Source organism: Colius striatus, chromosome Z (genome assembly GCF_028858725.1).
Source record: "Colius striatus isolate bColStr4 chromosome Z, bColStr4.1.hap1, whole genome shotgun sequence".
In the NCBI taxonomy this organism is placed as follows: Eukaryota; Metazoa; Chordata; class Aves; order Coliiformes; family Coliidae; genus Colius; species Colius striatus.
In genome coordinates this window covers 23,067,673-23,094,687 of record NC_084790.1, presented here as the reverse complement: position 1 = coordinate 23,094,687, position 27,015 = coordinate 23,067,673, and the positions used below count along the sequence as shown (strand labels likewise).

The following is a 27,015-nucleotide window of genomic DNA, read 5'->3' as shown; positions in this document are numbered from 1 at the left end:
AGCCTACAGTCAGCCAAGTATCCATTTGGAAGATGTCTAAACAAAGTGATTAAGAAAAACAAACCCATACATGTCACCCAGCAACCTAAATATGTGGCATGCCTAGTGAGATCCTCAGTTAATGGAACCAATTTTGCAGGGATTCACCAGTCATTAAAAATCACATTCATGGAGAAAACTCACATCCTGCCTGTCTTTAACCTGATCTCATTTTACATCTTACAGTGGTCTGTAAAACATCTAGCACTCAGAATTTTAAACTATGAGCCTGACTCTGCAGGAGTCAGCTGGGCACAAGACCCATTGTCATATTGCATCAAGAGAATGAGAAAGGGGTCCATGTTGTTTTTATGAGTCTTCTTTCCTATAGCTGCAATGTGCCCATGAACAGCTATGCACTAAGAAACCTGCCCACTTTCAACCACATTTCAAAGTATAGCTGAGTTTGGTGAACTCCTCTAGAGTGATTAAAAGAAAGATCTTATTTTTCTCTGTGTAGGGGTAATTACTTTGCCAGGCATTCAATACTATTGCCTTGAAAAAATAATATTTACAGTTTGATGAGCTTTCATTATTGCTGAAGTGAAAGAGAACTCAACACTTCTTTGTATTAAGCTGTCTCTGTATGGAACATTTTGGTTTTATTTCTGGTGAGATACATGCCCACAGGTCAAGGCATCTCCTCTGGTGCCAGAATGGGAGAGGGAAAAAAGCAGTTCCAACCTCTCCTAAGGTTACTGGCTTTGAATGCCTCTTGGACATCAAAACTATCTTCTACCATCCTAGTGTTTCCCAGACAGCTATCAAGGTCTTACACCCTGCCACTCACTCTTGTTTCCTGTCAAGATAAAAACTCTGCTGCACTTTCAGTCTTTGAAATAGAGGAAAGAATGTACTGGACATAATCTAACCATAACAACTGATACAGAAACTGGGAAACATTGCACAGGTTATTCTGACCTGGGAAGATAATGAACTGGGATGTGTTCAACAACAAGGCACCATTTTCCCCTGCAGCATCCCAGTTCCTCAGAACTCTACCTAATGGTATGCTGCTTCTACCATCACGTGCCTCTGGAAAGTTGCTAGAGTAGAAAATATGTATGTACACAGTGTGGGGCTCAGTACAACTGGCATCAAACTTCACGCAACCCAGCTAAAAGTCAGCTACTGACAGCGAAGGGGACTCAGGTCGCCCTCCTACAGGCCAGGTATCCCATAGACTTCAAGTCAATTTACTTTGTATGTGATTAGGAAGGAGTGGTAACGGCAACATTTTCATATGAACTCAAGTTCAACCTTTGGTAGAGACCTGCTCTGAAGAGGGGTTGGAATGAGCTGGAGAACTTCTCTGTAGCTCCTGTGAATTGTTCAGATAAGGCTTTTAAAATGCACAGCTCCATGGAAACCTCACCAAGTATTCCTGACTGGAAAAACCACTACTCTCCATCTCTGCAGCTGCCAAAAAGCAGGCAGTGAAAAAATATGTCTCTTCCCATCAATAAGGGTAGTAATTCCCTTCCTCAAGCCAGTGTGAGTAGCCCACAGTTGTTAACTAGTCTAGGCAAAACAAATAAGGTTGTCTCTGTTTTCAGAAAATCTGACAGCATGGAGAATTGAGATTGATATTAAAGTTCCACAAAAACAGACTAAAAAACTTTGTGGGATAGGAAAGATGAGGAGAATAGTTTACTGGATTTGGTACAGAGGGAGAAGGGGAACAGGGAGTGAAGTCAAAAGGGTTGGTTTTTTTTTAAACCATGAAGATACATCCGACTTTCCAGATCAATTCTAGTAAGTTAAGAGCAAATTGAGAAGTAAAGGAATGAAGGGCAGAGGAGCTGACTTTTGCCTTGGCAGAAGGCTAGATGAAAAAGGGCTACAATATGTTAAGTGAAGAAATTAAGCAGTGCAGGCTTACAAACTGAAGACAGGGAGAGAAAATGGAATATAAAACTTCTAGCAACTGATGCCTTAGCTAGTACCACTGTTGGGAAAATGAGATTTTTCAGTGCTTTCTGCTTCTTACAGAATGTTCATGATATGTGGCCTGTATTCTTCAAAACCCTAAATGTCAGAGGGGGAAAGTTGTTCCCTGTTAGAACGTCTCTGACAAACAAACAAATGCAAGTGGTATTGCAGAAATACCGGTAAAGTATCTGAAGCACAAAGCAAGGGCTCAGTCTAGATCTGTTTAAACCCATAACAAAGTCGGTGGAAGTTCTGAACATTTGAAAACCTATATAGTGATTGAGCATCATGTAATGATTGAACATCAGCCTTTGGTATTGTTTGAATGAGTATCTCCCACAAATCATACTGTGACCGCAGTCTGTTCTCATTTCCCAACAGAGAGAAGTAGCATGAGAAGACTGGAAGCGTCTTCGTGGAAATAGGGTTAGGGGTTGTTTGGCAAATCAAGGTGCATTCATTTGGTTTACCCCTCTGACACATGCTTGGGTAACCAGAAATTATTTGTTCAGTTTCTCTAATTGCTTTCAGATCTAGGGTAAGTTTGTTTCACTAAAATTTATCTGTCCCCAGTAATTATACTGTATGGTGCAGAACTCACTTCTGTTTTAGATTTTTGGGGAAAGAAAATACATATTAAGTCTCAGGCCCTTTGGTTAGAAAATTACCCTAAGTATACATTCAGTTTAATGTCTGAAAGAAGAAACTTTTCCTTTATACAGATGAAAGCTTTCCCTTGCAATCTAGCGAGTAGAAATTGAATGAATTTGTGTGTAATTTTAGTTCCCAAATCAAATACTGACTGCAAACCAATTTCTCAGAGTCCTTTCATTATCTGAAAATAAAAGGCAGAAAAACAGCTCTCATAAACAAGTATTTTAATGCCACACTTTGTGGCCTGACAGCAAATCCCCTAGTTGCTGTTTGTCCCTTATCTCGTTGGCGGGGACGTGGAGGAAATATAAATCGTGGTAAAGCAATTGCACATGTAAATGAATCCTCTGGAAACTAGATACCTTTGCACTGAAATAACTGGAGGATCTCCTCACAGCATTACTGCGGCGGGGTCTAGAGGGTAGAAATTACTGCTTAAACTCTGCAGAGACCGCATGCCACCACCAAAGAAACGAGCAGGCAGATTTTCCGGTCGCCGACTTCGGGCTATTTTGTCGGGTTTATATCGCAGCCCACTCCCGCTCCATGGCCGTCTCAGCCCTGTTACTCCGAGAGGTCAGCGGGGCGCAGGGAGGCGCCCACGCCCAGACCCACGAGTGGGCGGCTGGGGTTCCACGACTTCGCCGCTCTCGGGAACGCCGTGCCAGGGCCCCAGCGGCCGGGCGGGGGAAGGCGCGGGAGCCGCTGCGGGCGGCTCAGCCCCCACAGGGCGGCGGACGAGCAAGTGGTCACCGGTGCGGCCCCGCATCACCCCGCCGCATCGGGGCCGGCCCGGGAGGGCGCTGCCCCTGCCAACCCCGGCGCGAGGCCAGGAAAGGTTAATTAATGTTATTAGCGCCGCTCGCTCCCGCTCCGGACTGGATCGGCTCCGAGACGCGCATCAAGGCAGCGAGCGACCACTGGGGCGGGATTTGAGCGGAAGGAGGGAAAGGAAGACAAGAGCACGGCCGAGACCTGGGTTATCGGCGGGCCTCGCTCCCCACAGGGATACCGGGAACACGGCCGGGCCGGGGCGAGCCCTGCGCCCTCTGCCAGGTGGCCGAACTGCTGCCGCCGCCCGGGACCCCGCAGCGGCCTCTGCTGCCGCGCCCGGAGAGAAGCCGCGGAGCCCCGAGAACCGCGAACGCCGCCTCAGCACCGTGCTCCCGGGGGAGCAGTGTCCAGGCCACTCCATCCAGTCGTGGGCGTCGCCGTACCCCCGAGCAGCGGAACGACCATGATGGTCGGAGGCGGCGGCAGTTCCGGGGGGATGGGCCGCAGCTGCAAGCCGCGGATCCCCTCCGACTGCACCTGCTCAGCAGGAGCCCTTTAACGCCCGGCACCGGCGATGAGGTGTCACGGATAGGAGCGTCGCCGCTAGAGACTAGTAGAAGAAGAAACCACCACTGGCGCACCGCCCGCCGCTGGACGGGTACGCGACAGCTCGACTCCACCGCCGCCTGCCCCTTCCGCCCCGGGCTGTACCGCCCCGCCCCGGCCGAGGCCCCATCCTACCACCCGAAGCACCGCCCACCAGGGACGGGGCTTGGGACGCGGCGGGGAGTAGGGCGCACCCGTCCGCCCGCCCGCTGTGGTCCAGTCCGGGCTTTGTCTCCGCCTCCGCCGACAGAGCCGCGTCCCAGGGGCAGGAGCGCGGGCGGCAGGAGGCGGGAGACAGGGCAGCGGCGGCGGGAGACAGCGGCTCACCGGACCGCGCCGCGCGCAGTCCAATGCGCGGTAGCCTGGGGCGAGGAGCGACTGCGCTTTCCTGCCGTGGCACGGAGAGTGGCTCCAGCCTAGGAGTTTTCCTGAAGCAGCCGTCACACCGGGAGCACTTTTGGTAGAGAGGGAGCAGGAGGAGACTCCGCAATGACTTACCTCCCGAGGCGCGATTGAATGGGACTTACTGGAGTGGAACCGTAGTGGAATTTGGGTCTGGAGAAGAGTTGCTAACGCTTGGGGGTTTTTTTTTCCCTTTTTTTTTTTCCCCCCTTCTTCTCCCTGTTCCCTCCCCGCTTTTCGCCCATCATTGGAAATGAACTAATTGCATTTGCAATTCAGAAAGTAGAAATATTAAATACTCCATCCCCCGAGAAGCACACATGTAGTAATGACAAAGGATTGCAAAGGAGAGAGTGGCTCCAGTTTCCCAGAGAGATCCCCCTAAATGGATTACTAAATGGGACACTACATCAGCTAGTTCTGTTCTCTAGCTGCCTAGATACATGCACCGAAAAGGTACAGTACTCCCCCCGTCCGTATCCTTAATTGATGTTTTGGGGTTGGTCGGAAAGGAAGGCTCCCGGGTCGCACCGACAGACTCGGGAGGAGCGAGGATGGTGTCTGTTATAAGCCTGGTTGCTGCTTTCTGTCTCGATAGCGTTTGCAGTGCCTAGGGAGGGAAAAAGAGCCGCCTGCAAGTGCACAGGCTGCGCTTGCTGTTGCCACTTTCCAGGCATCTCGTGGCTTCGCCTTTTTTCTTCTTTTTCTAGCTCCCCCCCCCCCCCCAAAAAAAAAAAAAAAAAAAAAAAAAAACCCAACAAAAAACCCAAACTGCTGAATGAGTTAGACAGTCCTGCGCTAGCCCCTCGGCACGGCTTGCATGCGCGCTGCTTGGGCTCCTCTCCGGCTGCCCAGCCCCGTTCCTTGCTCGCAGCGGGTCGCGGCTGCCGGGACACCAGAGCCGCCACCCGCTCAATCCGGCACCGCCGGGGGTCGTGTGATTCTGGCGTTGCGGGGAAGGGGGGGGGGGGATCTTTGTTACAGGGACAATGTGGGCTCTCCATGCAGAGGCGTAACCCCGCGGTCTCCGCTCTCCCGTACGAGGCAGTTGGATGGCGGATGGTTTTTTTGGTTGAGTCGGTTTTTTCAAGGTTAAGGCTGCATTTCGCGAGAAGGGGACGGGAAGCGAGGAAACTTCTTCCGCGGCGTTGCCGGCGGGCTTTGTTCACGACCGTGGGCTGCGGCTGCGAGCTCCTCTTCCCGCCCGCTCCCCGCGGGCGGCGGACTCCTGCCCCTCCGCCTCGGCAGGACTCGCCTCTTGGGCAGGACTGCTTCCCGACCCTTTCTGCCGAGCGTCTCCAGCCTCTCCCCCGCGGGCCGGCGGCAGTGCCAGTTGCTTCTCCCCGGCTGGCGAGCGCAGGGCAGGCGGGCTGGCGCCAGCGCCGATCCGGGGAGAGACCGGACCCCACGGGGCGGCTTGGCCTGGGGGAGAGCATAATGGGGTGTCCCAGCGTCTCTCCCTTCGACCGCAACCTCGCCTGCTCCCCGTCAGCCCCTCTCGTCCCTCCGGCCCCGGGGAAGCCGGGAGAAACGGCAGAAAAGAGAAAGTTTTTTCTAAGGCGAAAAACAGGGTCAGCTGGTACAAAGGAGTTACTGTCCGCTCAGACCTCCCAGAGGGGCTGCGGGCGGGCGTCGCGGCGCCCCTCACACACCCGACCCCACCGAGGAGAGGGACGCCTTCGTGTGGCTGATGCTGGGGGGCGGGGGGGGAGATGCTGCCGAGGAGGGGTTTTCCCCCTACACACCACACACAACTTGTCCCTGTATACGCGCGGGCAGGGAAAGCTGCCAGCTGACGGCAAGACACGCTCGAAGCTGTGACTGAAGCTCTCCACGAGGTTCCTTCGGGCCGTGCTCTGGCCTGCGGTGCATGGGGGTGCAGAGCCGGAGAAGGGTAGGGGGAGGCTTGGCCAGACCCTGGGGCCGCCGGAGGGTCAGCACCGCCCTGCGCTCCGCCGCCGGGGAGGGCGGTGAAAAGTTTGCGTCTCCTTCCCGCGTGAAGAAAGTACCGGCTCCTAGCGAGGGTTCGGCTGTCCCCTTCCATCCTGGCCGAGGGAGGCGTTTCCCGGGGGTGGCTCGGGGCGGGGGATTGTCGAGGGAAGCGGGGCTGTGTCTGCCGCGCGGTCAGTTGCAGCGGAGATGCCCTTCTGTCCGCTCTCAGTGTCTGCGTCCTGCTCTGCTCTTCCCAGGGTGAGTCGCAAGGCGATAGCTACTGGGTTTTCTTCGGGCAAATGGGTCTGTCTCTATTTTTTCTAACCTTGACCGTTTGTTGAGAGGGAGATTTGTTCTCCTGTTCCTCTCTGGAGCTAATTGCTGCTTTTGAAGTTTGTAAACATGCGCGCTTGTGCTGGCAGCGCCTGTGCAGCGCGGATTTCTAGCTGCTGTAGACAGGTTATTATTTCACTATCAGAATGGCAAAAATAAAGGTTTTAGCTCAATAATAAATCGCAGAAGATGCTAATTCCTGAACTGCGAGGTGACTGATCAGGAGCACACGCGGCTTGCAGGTGTAGTAAATTAAGAGATAAATGTCCACAACCATTTTCTGTCACAGGACTGTATGCAGTGGCATATTATTTGACATAGATTCTGCTAACTTGTTTAGTGTCGTCCAGCAATTATAGTGGTTGTTAAGTTAACCTCAAAGACAGTATCTAGAGGTGTGATTTTCCCTGTCTCTGTAAAAATTAGTGCAGTGACTGCTTTTGTTCTACATTCATTTGTCATATAATGAGCCAGTCTTATCTAAGTAATCTTTATTTGGCGGGCAAGTCGTTTGGTATCAACGTGAGAAAGCCCAGCAGAGTCAGGCTCTTTTAGTCACAGAACTCATGGAGATTTTGAGAAGTTTGTGGCATTTCTCTCAGAGTAAGGTTTAGCTGTTATCATGTTAAGGGCTTCCTTTGCCATTTGTTTTCAGACTAGAAAAGCAAAATGATCTTGCTCTGGTTAACTTCAGAGGGTTGGTTTGGTTTTGTTCTGTTTTTAATGAGACCAATCTAGTGTATTGTGAGGAAATTTGGGTCTGCTCCAGAAAATCCAATTCCTCTTCATGGAATTGTCTCATAAGCAGTTGAGAGCTAAGTAAGATTGGAAAGGTTTGTCACTCTTAAAAAAGTACAGTTGCCAAGGCATTTCACTTTTTAGGGTATAATTTTATCTAAAAGGAGCTCGGTTTTAATATGGTAGCTTTACCTAAGGTATAAGATAAAGAGGATATATACTAATGCCTTTTAAAGCCAAATATTTTCCTATGCCTAAAAACGCTGACCTCCATTCTCCACCACTCATCACTGGAGAAAAATCCCTGGCTTTCATGGAAGTTTAGTTCAGTAGCAGAATGCCCATATGAGGTTTCTGTCTGACTGCTAAATGAATTTTAAAATACTAAGTGATACCATAGAACTATATTTACAACATTTGCTTTTCATGTAATAAGAATAAAATGTTTGAAGCATGGATGGATACTTTGAGGGAAGGTGAATCCTATGGTCACAAATGTTGTATATATTCTCAATTAGGCTCTGTTAAAACTGTATATTATTAATGGCAAAACCACTCTTGCCAACTGAACTCGTACTACCTGAACAAAAATTAATAATTGAGCACTAACATCTATGAAAAACATTGCTATCTAACATCTCTAGCTACTTGAAGATAAAAGTGAATATTAGCCATAGTTCCTTCTTAATGTTTATAAATGGATGATCATAGTTATTAGAGTTTAAGACTGAAGAAGGAGATAGGTCAGGCAAAGGATGAGGAGTTGCCTTCCTTGAATTTTTGAAAAGAAAAAGAAAAGGAGAGAGATCAAATTAATGACCTGTGATAAATCCAGACTAGAGCTGTTTGCATTAAAAAGGAAGTAGATGATTGTGAACTTGCTTGTGCACAATTTGTGAAGGGAAGGGGAAATTTGTCACCTTGTTTTGAAGAGTCATACATAAATACCCATGAAAGGAGTTCACATGGTTTACAGCAGGGAGGCATAAAATGTTTTAGGATTAAATTGACCTGAGCTAATACATGCCTTGCATCCAACTTGTTTGTAAGAACACATTGTTACATTACTCAAATGTTTTGGGTGTAGTACCTGATTCCCACATACTGTATCAGAGTTCTGAGAACAAACAGCTGGGTAAATTCTGGAAAATAGCATTTGACTTGAATAGAGTCAGCATACACCGGAGAGAAGTTGAACCGATTAAAACAGAAATTTTCACTGTCCTGATTTGAAATAGGTGCTGTGGTATTTCACCTACACTATTAATTTATTGAAGAAGTAAGTCTTTAGCCTGGTCCTTCCCGATCTCATTCACTTTGCACAACTAGCAAAGCCTTGCTTACCTAAGTAAATTTCTGAGAGGAAAGGCAGTTGCTTAAATACTCCTCAAATGGAGTCATTTTTTCACATTTAGGCCCCTATCTGAAAATACTGTCTCTGTTAGGAATCAATACCTGGTGAGGACTTGGAACTATGATGCGAGTACATTTACTCTCTATCAGCTTTCAGTGTTAAGTCAGATCTTGGTCTCCATGTTACAGAGCAAGTCAGGTCTGACAAATCATGAGAAGCTTTGTTTTGACAGGGCAACACAAAAATAAAAGGAGTAAGCAGTGCTTTTTACTGGTGATATTTCAGCATTTTATGCTCACTAAGTCTGTGTATCAGGATTACTCTGAGGCAGATGAGGCATACACAAGAGATGATTTTGGCAGTAAGCAGAGCGGAGTCAGTAGCAGAGTGGAGTCCAGTTGCTGAGCACCAGCATACAGCAACCGTGAACCATGTTCAAAGGCAGAAGCATGCAGCTGGGGGAAAGCCTAGGTCTGAGCCTTACACCTTACTATAGGAATATTTTTATTTTAGGCCTGTTGCACCAGTCTTTGGAGTGAGCAACAGCTTGAGATAAGTGTAGGGTCTGTGAAGGCAGCTTGTACTTACATAATTCAAGTGCAAACCTGACAGAGGGGCGTTTACATGTCTTTGTTTGCTTTATGTACTGTCTTGTGATGCAATTAAGCCATTACCTATGGCCATAGAAATAACTGAATGTTCACATTTATACAGTGTTATAGCATCTTTCACCATCTGTGGTGAACAGTGATTCAGTTTTGGGTCTTGCTTGCAACATGGCAAGTATGGCAGCAGAGCTCCAAGGCACTGCTTTAGGATTTAAAGGGAAGAGTGCCACCTGCTGTGTTACAATTATATATATGTTGCATGTCCTGCCTGTCTTCTGCTCCTTTGTGTATCCTGTTTTAGCAGCTGGAAGATGCCAAAGGATTGAAAATTAAATATGGTGTGAGGACTGAGGGAGAAAAAACATCTAGAAGGAAAGAGGTAGGCATCTCCAGCATCAGGGTATTCTGGAAGTCTTAGGAGGGTGTTCATTGAAAGACAAGAATAGAGGCGTTTGTGGGTTTTGTCACTTCAGACTTAAAAAGGCTGCTAACAGTTAATAGCAGGGCCACAGAGACAGGGAAAGGGATGAGAGGTCTATGCCTCCACCCACAAAATAATCATATTCTCAGCCTTCATGCACAAGGTGAACATAAAAAATTGGCTGCCAGGCTTATGCCTATTGAAATCTAAAGTTTCTCTCCAGCTATAATTAATAAAGAGAGGAAGTATCTATCACTGGAGGAAGAAGAAAATGTGAAAAACCCAACATGGATTATCCCATAGTTTGCCGCCAAACCTCTTAAAGTCTTTCCCAGTATAGACCTGTAGTTATTTATCGTCCAAAAGGAAGAGTGTACTTCATTTAGGCTCCATGTGAATACAGAGTCATTTTTTTATTAAAAGAATTTTTCCTCAAGCCCCAAAGTGTTTCTTTAGTGTCTGAAATAGAGATGTAAAATGAAGTAGATAAACCAGCTATTAACAGAACTGCCAGTTGCTGTATCTCTAGAGTGAAGACATATGGTAATTCACTACATTCTGTGGTGACCTTTCCTTTGAAAGTGTTGTTAATAATAGGCATTTCTATATAGAGTATTTATACTAGATACTTGAAATTCACATATCATGGACTACCCCATGCCATTTTTTTCAGGGTTTTTTTAGTTACCAACAAAATTGCTATCAAGGAACTTTCTACATAAACATAGTTTTACAGCATTCATGTAATGTTGAAATGAAAGAGTTTCCAGAGGCAGTTGTACAGCATTGCAGCACATCGTGTGACATGGCAGCATGTATGTGTGGCAAGCCTTTGTCTCCATCTCCCATACCCTCCCTAGGTGAAGCTGAGCCTTGGCTGCAGCATTATACCCTTTGTGCTATATGGGGAAAAAAAGATAATTCCTCTACTTTTGTGGTCTCTGTAGCCAGTTGCCTTTAGTGAAAACTTAATGTTTGTGTTTGTAAAGAAATAAGGAATATTTTTATTTTGCTGCTTCACCTTAGTCTGAGACTATCTAGTGGATGAGGACTATAATACGAGTATTTTTACTGGGGATAATTCCCCTTATTTGATTATATGTTTGGAAAAAAAAGGTATTCCTATCCCTCATCAATTTTGCAATGACCCTGACAGACTCACAGTGCCTTCTAATAATGAAAAGTGTGGAGAATATAACAGATATGGTCCGATGTTCCAGTTCAGTGGTTAGAAGAAGTATTCTCTCATATGAATTCTCAACACAATGGGAAAAACTCTGTCCAAATACATTCCTGACTGCAGTAAACATTATTTCTACTTTCTTACCTCTTCTCAGCTTCACTCAGATGTTCTATATATTGAGTATACCCATGTATAGCTTTGATAGTCATATGGGAAATCTGCTATGTTCATTCCTTCACCATTGTTCGTGAACATTTATCCATTACTTGCACTCAAGGCAGCCGTTCATTGAAATGTTAATGAGAATTTGAACAGTTTATAGTTCTATAGTATTTTTTAGCAGAAAAAAATGCTGTTCTGTTCAAAATTTACTTTTTATTGGTAGATTGAGATGGATTCTATGCTAATTCCTTCTGCATTCCTGAATTACGACCTAGCTAGGCACTGTCTGGGATCTTCATCTATTAATCATGGAAGCTGCTTTCTTATTCGGTTGCCATAGTTTCAGTGCCTCAGATAGTGTTGGGGTGCCTTGGGAAAGGCTTGAGATATACTCGGACTTGCAAGCCTTGCAGTTATTTTGGCAGTAGAAGAGCTCTGAAGGAACAGAGAACTGCATCCAACATTATTCAAAGTTGGATTAAAAGAGGAAACTTATGGATATGTCTCTGTGGACCTTGTTATGTGAATGTCCAGCTGATATTTACTCCCAAGATTTGCTTTTTGTTTTGTCTTGCTGGTAAAATTGTACACTTCAGAGACTAATGCCGACCTTTATCTGTTGTAAGAGAAAAAAAGGCTTTTCATTAGTTCTACTGATAATGTAATGTAGGGCATTTAGGATTTCCTAAGAAATCCGGGTAATTTCTTTTACATTCTCTTTTAACATAGTTACATACAGCAAGACATCATGTTTGAGACTGAGTTACTGTTTATTGTTTATTAATAAAATGACAATGAGTATTTTGTTAGCTGCAGAGCAGCTTAAATTACAAAGTAGAAAAGAATAAATAAACTTTTCAGATAGAACTACAAGTGCTCTTTCAGCATTGTGTTGGCATTGGCAGTATTTTTTCTTTAATAATGTTTCAATATCTGTTTACAAATTCAGTGTTAAAACATGCATACTTTCAGAAATGCAAAGCTGTGAGTAGTCAGAAATAGCTTTTTTGACAAATGAGAAAAATGGTAAGGTGGTGAATAGGTCTAACAGGAAAGTAGCTGGAAGACTGGCTTCTCAATGTAGTGCTGAATATTAATTGTTTTGTCAGTTATGCATAATATAAATTATATGCAAACATCTTTCACTAAGCAAATCATGGTCTCCTTTTTCTTTCCCTGTTGAGAAAACGTTTTCATCATTTCTGTATGAGCAAGAGTAAGCCACATGTTTTAGCAGATATTTAAAATACCATTTCTTTTGCACTTTGCATTACAGTGTCTCCAGAATTAAGTGATTTCCGTCCAATTCCAATAAAGCAATTTGTTTCTTGCACAGATAAGCTTGATAGGTATCTTTGTTCAAAGTGGGAGAGGGGGAAGCTTCTTGAATATTCACACCAAGCAAAGAATCATGTTAAAAGCTGTGCAGTTTAGATTAAAGAATTCAATATAATTGGAACTAACCTGGAAAATTAGTCACTTTTTAACTTTCAGATGGTTAGCTTGAATTCAAAGGTGAGTTTTAACGCATCATCTTGGGACTTTACTACCCAATCTTGTAGTTGAGATCAACAAACAGATTGAGAACATGTGTCTGTTATTTGTAATCCACCCGCAGGAGTCCTACTAACTGAATAAATTGAAGTCCAAAAATTTCACATGAATTTTAAAGACAACAAAATTTTGTTTGCTAGAAAATCTGTATTTGTAATTCTATACTCTGACATAGTATGCAAGTTTCTGGTTTATAGTCTGGCTTTTGCATATAGTCAGTTGTGTACGCATATTTTACATGAAATTAATTCCAGCCTTTTTACTGTTAAACTCACTATGTGCATGTATCTAGCAGATTGACAATCTGATAGAACACAATAACACACCCTGATCATTTTGTGGTTCCCTTTGGAAGGGAACTGGTGATTGCATAATAAAATTGGTACAGAGAGAAAATATCTGAGGTCAAAAGCTGTAGTCCTACAAACTCAATTGTGTTTTTCTTTGAATTTAGTGTACTCCATTTCAGGTTAGGCATAGAGTCACTTTGTATCGAAATTGGTGTAGGCAATTCTGTAAGGCATATTTGTACTTTCTTTGATATTAATTAATGATTTTTATTGCTTATTACTTATTTTTTACCTTCAAGAAACACAGAAGTGTGTGATAACTGATTGTATAGTCTCTCAATAGGAAAAGTTGGAGACTAAACAAGTTTCTACTTAAACACCTCAGCATCAAGCAAGCCTTTGCTCCATTTCAGTGTAGTTCCTTCAGTTTATTTCTGGTTGGTCATAAAAAAAAAGTTCTTCCAAATCTGCAAGCAGATGGATTTTAACTTACTTTTAATTTACTAATCCCATCAAGGAAAGAAAATAGTAATTTATGAGAAGGTCGTTGTTACATTTGTGTCTTTTTAGTAGTGTCACAGCATTTGTTTTTCAAGTGTTACACGTGTTGAATAGCATCTTACTGCCTGGGTATTCCTGGAAGGCTAAAGCTTGGCTTGGGCCACATGCTTACGAAAGAGAGAGGAAGGTTGTACCCTTTTCAGCCTCAGAGCTTCCTGGTGCCTGCAGCTGTTCCCTTTGTGTGGTCAGGGTACACTCCTGTCTGATGGTCCTCTGGAGAGAGTGGAGTGATGGGAGGGTGGCCAGAGCCCTGACCCCTGTACCTAGATCTGCATGGGAAGTGCTGCAGCAATCAGCACAGCACAGGAAGACGCTGCTGCATCTTGTTCCAGAACTCAGATCAAGGGAAAAGATGGGGTGGGATGCCTTTGTGCCATCTGGCGATACTTTTCTTACACTTACTCTACACACAATGGACAGCCCAATGGCTGATGACAAAGTAGAGGTCAAGTCTCTCAGGAGTCTGCTCTCTTGAGTAGTACTTCATGTCATGAACATGGCTTAATACAGCCTGGTATTTGCTCAAAAGCCTTTTTTATTATATAGAGAGGATCACAAGCTGCTTAACTGCAATCTTGAACCTTGGGTCTTGATCTTTATAACACTAACTTTTCTTCATATCTCTCTAATGAAAGGGCATCATGTATTAAAATCAACCCTTGAATTTAGTTTTGTCTATGAACAGAATTTGGTACTATATGTGTAAACTTTACTAATAGTGCTAAACCCATCCAGCTTCTAAATAATTGGTATTTATGAAATAGAAATGCATAGCTTTTGTACTTACAACTCACTAATTCTTACACATTAATCAGAAATTACCACAGTTAAATTGATTTTAAAATTTCCCATAGACTGCTATAGGAGGATGATTGTAGAACATTTTTTAACAATTATGTACGTGCAGTGAGACTTTCTTTTATGGAAGTACATTGTGCGGAATTAATTTTGTTCTTGGGAAGGAATTGCAGAGGAAAGTCTTTTCGGGTATTGTGAAGAAGACAAACTTTTTTTTAGCAACTCTTTGAGATGCTTTCTATCCTCACTCATTGAAATTATTCTTGAATTTTAATAGAAATTTGTTTTTCTTTGAAAAGAAATGAAAAACCAAATCCTTAAAGAGCTGTGGGAAGAGGAAAGATTTTTACATGAGCTGCTATACTTTTTCATTATTATCTGCAAGGTATTTCCTTTTAATTCTGTTGTAGGGAAGTTCAGCATGTTCAGATACACTGATTAATTCTGTCACGAGATGCGTATGTTGTAGGGTGGTGTCGTCGTTTTTTGCTTTATCCTGTTCTAAGCGTAAGACCTAGAGATACTGCCAGAACACTTCCTTTCCCAAGATAAAAAAAAAAAAAAAAAAATCCTGTTCTTCAAGAGCAGGTGTAGTCCAAATGGCAAATTTAGCCAACCTGGTGCTAATAGCCTGATGAGATGAAGGCTGGTGGCTGGACGACTGTGAGGATAATGCAGTTTTGATTTGTCAAAACATTGTTCTTAGTGTAATATATGCATATGTTAAAATGTCTTACAAAGAAAAACTTTGAACATAAAAGAGAAAGTATGGAATGGAGTAAATTCTCTGAAATAGAAAATTCCTTTTTGGTGCACCCTTGACATTTTTCACCAGCTGTTTTTGTTTGTGTTCATTCAGCATAAGCTCTGTTGCATAGCAGAAATCCCAGGGGTAGCCAAAAAAACCCAAATAGCACCCAACTCAAATGTTGTTCATGTGAGAGAAGCAATTAGGCCAGGCCCTTTCTGGTGGCATGTTGGTGTAACTGAATGCTGGTGGTGTGCTACAGAAGGGTGGAAAAATGTAGGCTGTGTAATGACTGCTATTGTTGGAGAAGCTGTCTGTAAGAATGCTTGCATTGATTTACCTTGAATAGCAAACCAGTTCTTAAAACTTTTTTTTCCATAAATGGTCAGTAATTTGCTTCAATTTGAAACGGATGAAGTAATTTATTGTTGTCACAGTCAAAGAACTTAGAGAACTTTTCAAAACGCAGAGCATCTACATGGATGCTTACACTGTGGTTTGCTTGGGGTTTTTTTAGAAGGTCCAATCCTGACCTCCTTCTTTGTGCCAAGATCCAAATATCTGTATTTCCATCTGCAAACCTCTTTGTTTGTCTTAGCTTATATGAGTACATCATTAGAACTAATTACATTGCTTGTGTAGGTAAGCACAGATGAGCAGGGCTGAGGCACAAAAATATGGGTCAGCGGGATCTAACTTTTGATCTGTTAAGATCAAACAGAAAAATGAGGGCACAGTTTTGCTTCCAATTGCATGTCCATGCTTTGTGTAGAAAAGCTAACCTCTAACTCATGCATATTGGTGACATAAACCTTGCCAAGTTCAGTAGGAGTCATTAATTGATGAAATTTGAAATTTAAGGAGGAACTTCACTCATGAGCAAATTAACATCAAAACCATCAAGAAGGCACTGTACTGTAATGGCATCTGTACACTGAAGTGGTATTTTAGCTGCAAAGAGCCTAGTACTGGAAATTTTTTAACAGTGAAGCAGCAGAGAAGGTGTTAGTAGGGGGGCTGGAGTGCTACTTTGCAACTGTGCTGCCTACATCTAGACATCCATCGTATGACAGCCTGCTTGAACAGCTACCCTCTTTAAAACACAGGGTTGTGTAAGAATGAACACAACACAGTTATGGGGGGAAGGCCTTAAAGATTTCAACAGATGGAAGAGGATGAATTGCATTTTCATTAGATTGCATGTCAAATCCTGGAAAGGGGGCAAGTAACTTTTCCTACATTAGATAGCATCCTTAGAAATTGCTACAGACTTCAAAAGGAAAAGACAGTTTCTAAAGGCAGAGGTGCAGCAACAGTTAATAGTACACTGTCCAGAGAAAGAGAAGAGCCTGGTCACTTCTCACTGTGGAAAGTGAGAAGTGCTTCTGTTTTGAAGTTTTCCACTCGCCTGTTCAACTGGACTGTTTACCTTGTGAAAACCAACAGGGACATGTACTGTGCTTTTCCTTTGCAGGCAGCTGCCCTCTTGTGTTCCAGAATCTCAGTACAGACTCTTCAGGCGTCCAGATGATAATGAGGGTGGTGAAAAAAGTGGAAGAGAAACAAACAATGATGGACACAAGCTGTGCCCTTCAAAGGCACTGATTTTGTCTCTATGTCTGTGTTGTCTTGCTGTTTGCAATGTAAGAAGCAATGTAGTTTTCAGCTTTCTTATACAGGGACGTTAGAAAGTGGGTTAGCCAAACTGATGTGCAAAAAAGCTCTAGGAGTGAATTTGCTATGATGGTTAAAGGCCGTAATGCATATGATTAAAGTGAGACATGCTGCCTACACAAGGAATTGCTAACAAGATTCTTTCACGGCTTCCATGTCTCAGCCCTGCTATTATAGAAAATAAATTCATGTTTAATTTCAGCAGTTGTACGGTTTTGCTCGGCCCTACAGGATAGATAAGACAATCAAACTATACAAGTGCAACCGGTTGAACAGAAAATAATACAATTTGCGCTGTGCAGAAACAGTGGCTGTGCGTATTAGCACAGCAGCGTCCCAGGTTAACATTTGCTTGGTCTGTCTTGAGCTCTTGTTCTCTTACTGATTAGTTCTTCAATAATAACAGGGAAAGGAGGCTAAAAGGACAGATTAAGGCAAATTAGTTGGATTTTTGAGAGAGAAACAGAGATAGAAAGAGATTCTATGCCCATTAAACAATATTTTTTTTCTTCTGTGCAAATGGGAGAGTAGAAATTGCTTCAAGCTATTAAATAGTTTCTGGCAGCAGTTCTAGCACTTCCCCTTGCTTGTGTTAAGCATATTTTCTGTTGCTCAAGAATATTTAAATACTCTCTTATGTTTAAAAAGCTTCCAAAGTTTAGTATTATATAAAGTTTTTACAAAATGCAAAAAACAGAGTGCAGCAGCTGTATTCTTTCCCAGTGTTTAGAAGAATAAACAAATATCAAGTAGTTCTTTATTTTTAAAATTACTTAGAAATTAGCTGGAAATGGGTTTGACCCATAAATGAAAGACTATTTTTATTTTCATTTTCCTAATCAATTTTCCAATCAGTTTTTTTGACCCCTATAAGTAGTGTGCATTTGGATTTGAATTTTGCTTCAGGTCGGTTCCATGTGAACTCAGTGCTTATTTTAAACCATTTTGTTTGTGTCTTGCTTGAGACACAGCATTTTTCAGCCTTAATTTTCTTAGGAACAGTCACATTACACATCTCTTAACAGGTGAAGTGGAGAATCTGTAAGTGGTTCTTGTGGCAATCCAAAACTTCCTTTTGCATTAAGGACTCAAGTCCAAGTGCTCAAGTCTTAACAAAAAGAACTTCCAGGGATCAGAATATTTTGGGTTAGTTGGTCTACTTTTTTGTTCACTTCAAAGCAAAATACCCATGGAGAGAATTGTATATGTTTTGAAGTAGTTCTGCTCCCATTCCTGCTGATTGCTTAAGATCCACATAGTCTGAGAAATCGGGAGAAAGGCTCGGCTGGCTGATCAAGATGGCTATGCTCACGTGCTGGTTTTGTGCCTCTTGACTTCTTTTGTGGCTTTAAATTTGTGCTTCCCCCAGATCCACTTTTCCAGGGTACACTGACCACACACAGTGGTCTCCCACCTGGGGAAGACCTTTCTGAAAAGCTGGTGTCTTTGTATTTGCATCCTGCAACTGCCCGACAGACAAATGCTTGTTTCTGACCCCTTTTCACACCTTTGCCCTCTGCTTGATCCACACCTCAGTCTTAGATCTACAAGCTCACAGATGGTCTTAGAGCCTTGGATAGAAAGCTGCTGTCAAGCTGATGGTATTTTGTGTAGAAGAAAAGCAATGTGTTCACAAAGAAAACAGTTCTTCAGCCTCATGTGATCAAGTCTGACTTTTGAAAAAAAAAAAAAAAAAAAAGTTTTATCTGTTTAAAATGTGTCTTGGCTAAAATATCTGGAGGCTTAGAACATCACTTATGTAAATCAGACATGCCAAAAGAATTGTGAAAGATTCCAAGCCTTCTCTTTTTGTGTACATTGTGAAGGTGATCCACTGGAAGTACATTGGTGATGCATGGAAATTCATCTGCTAATAAAGATGTTGCCTGATTGCTTCACTCACACCTGTTACCTACTGGTGAACCAAACTTGTCAGATCAGGTACTTGTTTATTTGAGTTTCTACTTCATGTGAGCTAGTAACTTCAGGTTTGGAGTACTTAAGAGTGGAAGCCTCCAATTCTCAGTATAGATCACAGACACTGTAGGTACCCAAACACATCTCAATACCCTCTGAATAGCCTGGAAAATAGGGAGATCATACATTAAAGGGAATTTTCAGTACAGCCAACACAAGGTGCAAAGAGATGGAGAATGTGTTGCAGCACCATGCCAGCTTGCAGCTTACCTCAGCAGCCCTGGCCCTGTAGATACACTGCCAGCTCCTGCTCAGGTCTTGCTCATTCAGACAAGGAAAGGTGGCTGCTACTCTACTGTGAAACCAGCTAGGATGAAACAAAGGTAGCTCATGTGATAAGGTAGCTCATGCTAACTAGATAGATTATCTTTTTAGAAATAGGTGTGAAATATTATGTTACACTCCCCTGATGAAACCTGCGGTCTGTGAACATACGCAGTGTTTCCATTGACATCAACAGATGTGAAGTAACAACAGTGTCATTGGCCTTGGCTTTGGCTTAGAAAACACTAGGGCATCTTAAAGTCACTGCTACCATCCTCTGCTTCAAACTCCATTGCAACTTCATGTTATAGTGTGAGCTATAAGAAGATTAAACATGTTTCCGGAACCTGCAAAAGAAAAAATGGCAAATTAAGAATAAGTTGTCTCCCTTAACTGCAGGAAAAATCCTTGCTGTTCTTGAACCAAGTACTTCATACCTAGCACATGTTTTCATCCTTAGCTCATCGGGCAAATGATGTGAAGCTATATTGTTTTGCTGAAGGATATGTTGAAGAAGGGTAAGTAGCAGAGAATTTATTTACCAGGTCCAGGCTGAGTATTACTTTATCTTGACCGCTTTTTTTTTGACTGAAGCTTCACTCAAAATATTTTAATGGAAAAATGTTTCTGATAAGTGCTCCCCCATTGATTAAGTTGAAGTTAAAGTTATGGAGGCATATCAGTGCTGTTGGCATATGTAATCTATCAAAAACATTGTCTTTGGAAAGACAACATAGTGACTAAGTCAACAAGAAACCCATAAACTTTGAAATGAGGAGTGGTACCAAACTGCTCTTGCTGGATCCCAACTACCTTCACAAGTGGTTAGACAAACACAGATACGTAGAGTAACTTTTAAGGAAAGAGTTATTTCTAGGGAGTAAGGAAAGTAGCTGTAAAGTCAAGGCTCTGAGGGATAGAAGATTACTAGAAAAATAAGTATTAACAGAATAGCTGTAATTACATATCCACACTGGTACAGAGGGATAGCTGAAGCAACAAGATATGGGTGGGGAGGGCAGGATGAAGGTAAGTGCTGTATTTCATTGCACTCTGTACCTTTGCAACCAGCAGTATGCTGTGGGACGATTCCTTTCTGATGAGCTGTCATCATCTAAAGTATATAGGAAGCTTGGAGTGGAAAAACCAGATGGCACACAGGAGATGTAAGTGACATTATTTGTCTCTCTGCCTGATTCCATTAACCTTCATACAGAATTTGGTAGGTGGGGTAAGAAAAAAGCCCAGATGGGACTCTCCTCCATCCCCACATCTTCTTCCTTACCCTGCGAAATCTCATGAGACTCCCTTGACTTCTCTCAGAAGCTATTGGTAGAACAAAGAAGGTTTTCCATTGTTGCTGAGCATCTCGAGTGACAGGCTTGGAAAGGCGGGTTTTTTTCTCTGAGGAGGAGAGATTGATATAGTGGTGTAGAGAGAAGAGGCACTGGAAAGTACAGTAAGCAATTTTGTTGTAATAAATCTTGGGCAAAGGGGTGGAAAGAGGTTTTACAATATGTGCATTTTGAGGGAAGCTGCTAATGGGCTGTATGATCTCTTTGCTGCCTGGCCAATAGTGATTTGATGCGTTTGCAGACATGAAAGAAGGGCATTGGCATTACCCTTTGCAGCTGGCTGGTCAGCTGTCTGGAACAAGTTCATGGCTTTTGGCCAGTTTCCACTGAACAAGTAAAACTTCCTTTAAAAAAAAATCCCTGCACCTGGCACTGTTTAGGAAAATTGTCAGTAGCAGGGAAGCTCAACACAGAGGTTAAAATGCCTAAAAGTTATATTCTGATACATTATACCTTTTTTTAAAAAAAAAAAAAAAAAAAAAAAACGAAAAACCAAAAAACACAGCCTGGGTTTTTGAACAGAAGGGTTTTGTGAGTGGAGAAGGAGAAGCTGGTGGCTCTGGAGGCAAGAGGCCTCCAGGTCTTTTCTGGACTGCAGTCTCTTTCTGAGATAAGCAGGGTCTGCCTTGTGCAGGCAATGCAGTGTAAGGTTGGTCTTTGTAGTAGGCAAAGATTTATATCAGCGCAAGGATCGTCATTTTAAGGTGTGGCTGCCATGCTGTGGCCATAGCTGCTCATGTGCTAGAAGGGGTGTGAAGTTCAAAGGCCCTTTTCCAGCTCTGTACCTGTATGTCCACAGAGGAAAAGCTGCTCTAGAGCGAGCTAGGAGTGCAGCCTGCTGAGCGGGTAGTACCAGGAGGCAGGGCAGTAGGTGTTGTGGCTCTGCTTAGCCTGCACTGAGATGAATGTGATCAATCTGGTGTAGCTCTGCTGCAAGTGAGCAGGATTTTTATAGAGGTTTCCAGGAATGAAATCAAACCTAAACTGCGAGGGAAATACTCTCTGCCATATTCAGAATTTGTGTACAAAACTTTTCAAATAAATGCTCTGTAAAAATGATTTAATTCTGCTGTGATTATGAACTTTTGCAAACATGCTGTTTCACGTTACTCTCTTAAATAAATTTGATTAGTAACAGCTGTAACTCCTCCAGTCCCACAAATTTTATTTTCTCAATAGAAAAGAGATGAAAAAGTCTTCAAGTCATTGCAAATTAAGATGTTGTTTGTATTTTAAGCTAAAATGTGCATGATAATATCTCAGCAATAATTAGGTAGACATGCTCTGCTTGGAGAGGCTGCAAGGCACTGCCTTTTGTTCAGACAAACAGTCTTTTCAGTTCCTGGAGAACTTTGTATTAGTTGCTGCATGCTGAACAAGTACTAAAGTCTTGTTTAAGTTCTAAATGGTGCTGCTCAGTGACAGACTGCTTGAAACCAGAAGCAGACTGCCATGGCTGCATTGTGAATTGCACCACGCACCCTGTGCAGACTGGGGACAGACACGCATCTACTGCATATGTCTTCTGATGGTAGTATTTGTTTACCACCCGTGTCTGTGTTGGTTTGTTCATGGTGCAGTGGTCTGTGGGACAAGGCAGCTTTCAGAGGCCAAAGGCAAGTGTTGTCTTTCCCACCCCACTCCTCCTCCACACAGGCAGTATACCAGATTAACATAGCAAGGATGTGCTTTGCTGGTTGTGCTCTGTGCTGTTGAATCTGTTGTTTGGCTTCCTCCCCAAAGATGCCAAATCTCACTTCATGGTACAGTGTGCTGTGGAGTTTCACCTTCATTACAGGACAGCCTTCCCTGTCCACAATTCTGTCATCTACTACTATTGCTGCCAGCGCTGGGCGGCTCTCTGTATGTGTGACTGCAACCTACTTCTCTGCAGTCCTTGATGTGAGCAGGGGCTGCAGGCATGCTCTTCTATACAGCTGTTCCGCTAATGAGCTTGTCTGCTAATTAAAAAGAAAGACAAAGTTGGCAATGTCTTTGATATTTATTCTCAGTGTGGCCTTTTTTGACTTGTTTAGAGTTTCAGGGTGGTCTTGAGGGAAGAGACTTGATAAGCAATTGCTGAGTTTGTATTATGCTTTATCAACACTCAAAGTTTGTAAAATATTGGTTTGTTCCTCCTAAGCCAGATAATGCAATATAATTTAAAAAATAAAGTAAAGCTTAACCTAGACAAAATATATGATTTAGAAACAAAAAAAGCCACATGGGGAAGGCCTTTTATGAAATTTATTAATGTTTTTGTGTATGCCACACATGCTCAGTGACATCTGTGATGAGTAACAGTCAGAGGTTAAATAGCATTTATTACACGCTTTTGACCACCTTACTTGCACTTTGCTTCCTAATCCTCCCTCAAGATTATTTCAGCCATTTCAGTCTTGAAGAGTTTCCAGCTGCTGTCATTTTCTGAAAGGGAAAAAATAACCAACCTAGCCCAGGTAAGAGGGTTGCCTTTTTACCCAGCGAACAAAAAGTGTCCTGTCTAGAAGGTAAAGGGCAAAACTTTTTTTACTTTTTTTTTTTTTTCCCCCCCAAGGTAGGAAATAGGTTTGAAACTGAGATCCTCTGATCTGGTAGGGTGGAGAAGCAGATGGCTGAACCCCCAGGTGATTTGTATCTGCTTACTCTCTGCTCCCTTACCTCCAAGGAGAAACATGTTACTGGCCTCCTAGTTGTGTGACTTTCATAGTTATCAGAATGTAAAGCATTAATGCACCTAAAAAAAAAAAGACTGGGTCATTCCAAGGTTTATAAATTTTAATTAGTTACTGTTTTTTCTTCCTTTCTCTATCCAATTCTGCAGCTAGATACCACGTAGCTAAAGCACTAAAGTGAGGTATCCACTTGGAGAAGCCCGTCTTGTTTCCCATTACTTCCCTTACCTAGTTTAATTCCAAAAGGGCTTTAGCCTTCCTTGCAATATTCCTATATTCTTTCCAAGAAATCAGGCCCTTTTTCCACCTTCCATCGACTTCTTTCTTCTCCTGAAGTTGCTCCAGTAACTCCTTGTTCATCAACACAGGCCTCATCTCTCTGATTTCCAACTTGTGGGGGATACACTGGTCTTGGGCTTAGAGGAAATGGCACTTGTAGATCAACCAGCTTTCTTGTGCATTCCTACCATCTAGAATCCTAGACCATGGGATTCCTCTAAGCATGTCTTTGAAGAGGCGAAAGTCAGCTCACCTAAGTCCAGAGTTGCAATCTGGCTTGGTGTCCTGCTTCTTCCACACAGGATCTTGAACTCTACCATCTCATGGTTGCTGCAGCCGAGGTTGCCTCCAACCTTCAAATCCCCAAACAGACCCTCCTTATTTGTTGGCACCAGGTCCAGCAGCACACTCCTCCATGTTGGTTCCTCAACCACAAGTGACAGGAAGTTGTCATCAACAATCTGTAGCAACCTCCCAGGTTCTTTGTGTTTGGCTGAGTGGCTTTGTCAGCCACTCAGTAAATATCAGGCTGATTATATAGAATGATCTCTCTATTTGAGATGAAAACTGTTCTAGATATTGTAAAAATAAAATGAAAATATGGTTGAATATTTTTACAATTGTGTAGAAGAGGAATGTGAGTTTTCTCTTCCAGCCTCTACCATTTTGTGATTCTGTCAGTTAATTATCAGAGGCCTGTTTACAGGCTGTTTGTGGGAGAGTTGCACTGGCAGGGAAAGCACTGTAGATAATTTTCATTTTGATCTTTCCAGTGATCGTGACATGGTGCTGACCACTAAATACAGCACTAAATTGTCTAGTCTGTTCAAAACAGAAAGGAAATATTATTTTCTATAGAAGAACATGAAGAGATGTAATATTAATTACCCTACTCTTTCTTTTTAGTGGAAATACCAAGGAGATACCAGTTTTGTTATTTTGCTTAATAACAAAGGTTAATGCTACCAGGAATGTTTTACTGGAGGTGCATGGGATCATTTTCTCTTTCTTACAAATAAAGAGATTTTAATGTTTTATTTTCTCCAGGGGTGTGCTCTTATGGCTTAGCTTCGTTTGCATTTGTGGAGGCTTTAAGGGAGATGTCATGACTTTGAGAACTGATGAATATTCAAGACTTCCTGGTGCAGCCGGTGGCACTGGAAGGTGCAGCATGCTTTCCAAGGGCAGGCCACAGATCTGTACTTTTTGCTTACAAGAACAGGCATCACAGGTCTTTTCTTTAAGTGGATCCTGCAGCTTCTGGCGATGCAAAATCCCCATGGACCAGTGACATGAAGCAGTTAGCATCAGCCAGTCTGGTGCAGCCATCGAGATGGCTCTGCCCCTCACCAGGGTCTACAGTTCTGCCCAACAGCCAGAACAAGCTCACCTCTGTCTGCCAAAAGTGGCATTCAAAAAGCTTATTTTTATCAGTGGTTTCAATTCCTTCACCTGGGTCTGACAAGTGCAATAAAATACATCACTTTGTAACATTCACAGGAGAGTGATGTATTTCTGGAGTCTCTGGAAGTACAGAGACACAATGTTTCCAAGCTTCACTGGTCAGGTCTTCAAAGAAGCTTGCAATGTGTCCAGAGGGGCCAAAGAGTTCTCGTATTCCTGGAGACTCATTTAATATCGTGATTCCAGAAGCCAGAGCGTCATAGAAAATACCCAATCTTATATAGCCTTGTAATAGTAATTGCAGGAGTTAGCAACACTGGCACACAAGAAAACTTTTCTTTAAAGGTATAAATATGCATTGCATTAGCTGGCAGGTGATCTCAGAATGATTCTCAAGTTATCTTCGAAAAGGTGTATGTTTTTGTCAGCTGCTACTTTATAACACAAAAGATGAATTGATGGATAAATAACGAATTTATAAACTTTAGTCTTGCTGTTCATTCATTGTCAGGTATGTCAGAGTAAACAAGCAGTCATCCCCCGTGAGCAGACAGCATGTGAAACTCACAGTGTGCCTTTAGACTCAGACCTGTTCAGTGCAAATCAGTAATGGGACGTAAGTCATGTAAACAGCTTTGTTCATAGGCTCTGGGACTGGAAAGTAAGGTCAGTGTAGAATCGATCCTGTAGTTATTAAAGCAGATAATTAAAAAATGCAAGCAGAAATCTGCATCTGCTTTACATATTTAAATGCAAAGTAAAAAAAAGAAAAAGCATTTCAAGTTCTGTGGGTGTTTTAGACAGTGAATATGTATTTCTGAGAGGAAAGTGAGAATAACATTAACAATTCAGTAGTGCCAGGGCAACACAAGATGAAATTGGGAAGAGCATGGCTCTTGGGAAATAATTTTTTACAACTCGAGAAGAATATGAAGAGCAGTGACACTGCAGTTTGATTCTTGAACTTTATACAGTAAATTTAGGCTGTCATCAGTAATCAGTCTGTCACTGGTAAAAGAAGTATCATCTGCAGAGAATCTTTTTTAAAAAAAAAAAAAAATCAGCTTTCAGAACTTTTATCTGTTTGTCAGTCCTATTGTATTTGAAAGTAGGAACCAAAGCTACTGAATAAGGGCTGATGAATTAAAAAAAGAAATATGAAAAACAAAGGTCGCTCTGGATAAGCTGAGGGTAGTTCCACAGTCACCAGCCCATCTAGCAATGACCCTATTAAAAAAAATCTACTAAAGAGATGTGAATTGGTATGGTAAATTTGCTTCAAATACTTTCACCGTTTGGTGAATGGATTTGCAGCAGCCCCGTGCTCACAGCAGCTAGGTGCTCTAGTAGGGCAAACTGACAAAGAACATGGTTTTTAACCTACTGTATGTAAGCACTGTAGTGCAGAAACAGGAGGAGCACATCATGTCTCAGTGTGCAGAAATTTATCAGTTGGTGCTTGGTGGTTTTGTGCTTGGTCAGCACAGGACTCTGCTGGGGTGAACAAACTGTTTTTCAAGGTCTTGTAATAAACTCACTTCCTTATGGGCTCACTGTTGTTTTTACCTTACCGGTATATGTATATATGTATATGTATATGTACCGGTATATACTCACACAAGGTAATAAAATTCCTTTGGAATATTGCAGGAAAATTAACACATCTACTTGTGCACTGCTGTATAGAAAGTGGAGTATAGAACTTGTTAACAGAAATATTTTCTGGCCATAGTCACAAATGAATCAGATAGTCTTATGATTGTTAGGGATATTAAGATTTTGCAGCTGCTTTCAAAAACAGAGTATAGTCTTCAGGTAAAATAGATATCTTAAATTGATGCTAAGTGGTATCTCTGTTCCTTACAGAAATACCAAATATTTGATAATGACTTGTCATGAAAAAACACTACTTCTTCAGTTCATGCAGTAACTGTATTTTCAGCCAGCTGTTATGTTATATGAACACTTTTGAAATAAAGTCAGTTACTGGGAATGAATTTCCTGCTGGAATTCACAGTGGTTAGGAGGTATTATTCAGCCGAGTCTCGCATAGCTAATTTGCAGCTTTTTGAAACTCCTTGCTTTAGGGAAGTAACAATACTGTGATTTTCAGGGTTTGAAAGGAGAGGGGGGGAAGCTATAGACCATGACCGCAGATTCTATAGAGGAAACTACTCATTTGCCTTTAATAGCTTGTAAGATCCCTGAAAGTGACAGAAACCTGCGGGAACCCTGCACGTGGCATGGTGAGCCTTTAGAGCAGCCCTTGGTTACGAAAGCCTGGCTTGGGGATGTGCT

General features: G+C 42.6%; 1 protein-coding gene across 4 annotated transcripts in view; it reads left to right on the top strand.

Moving 5' to 3' along the window:
- Nucleotides 1-4,294: 4,294 nt before the first annotated feature.
- The window catches only part of SEMA6A (semaphorin 6A), a 109,801-nt gene continuing 87,080 nt past the window's right edge, over nucleotides 4,295-27,015 (top strand). For 2 of the 4 annotated variants that reach the window (XM_062018758.1, XM_062018753.1), the window contains exon 1: nucleotides 4,295-4,863. The gene's annotated coding sequence lies outside the window, so the exon portion shown is untranslated. Of the gene's footprint in view, nucleotides 4,864-6,522; nucleotides 6,598-27,015 lie in introns of those variants that run through there. The other 2 variants (XM_062018754.1, XM_062018756.1) reach the window with 2 other exon arrangements.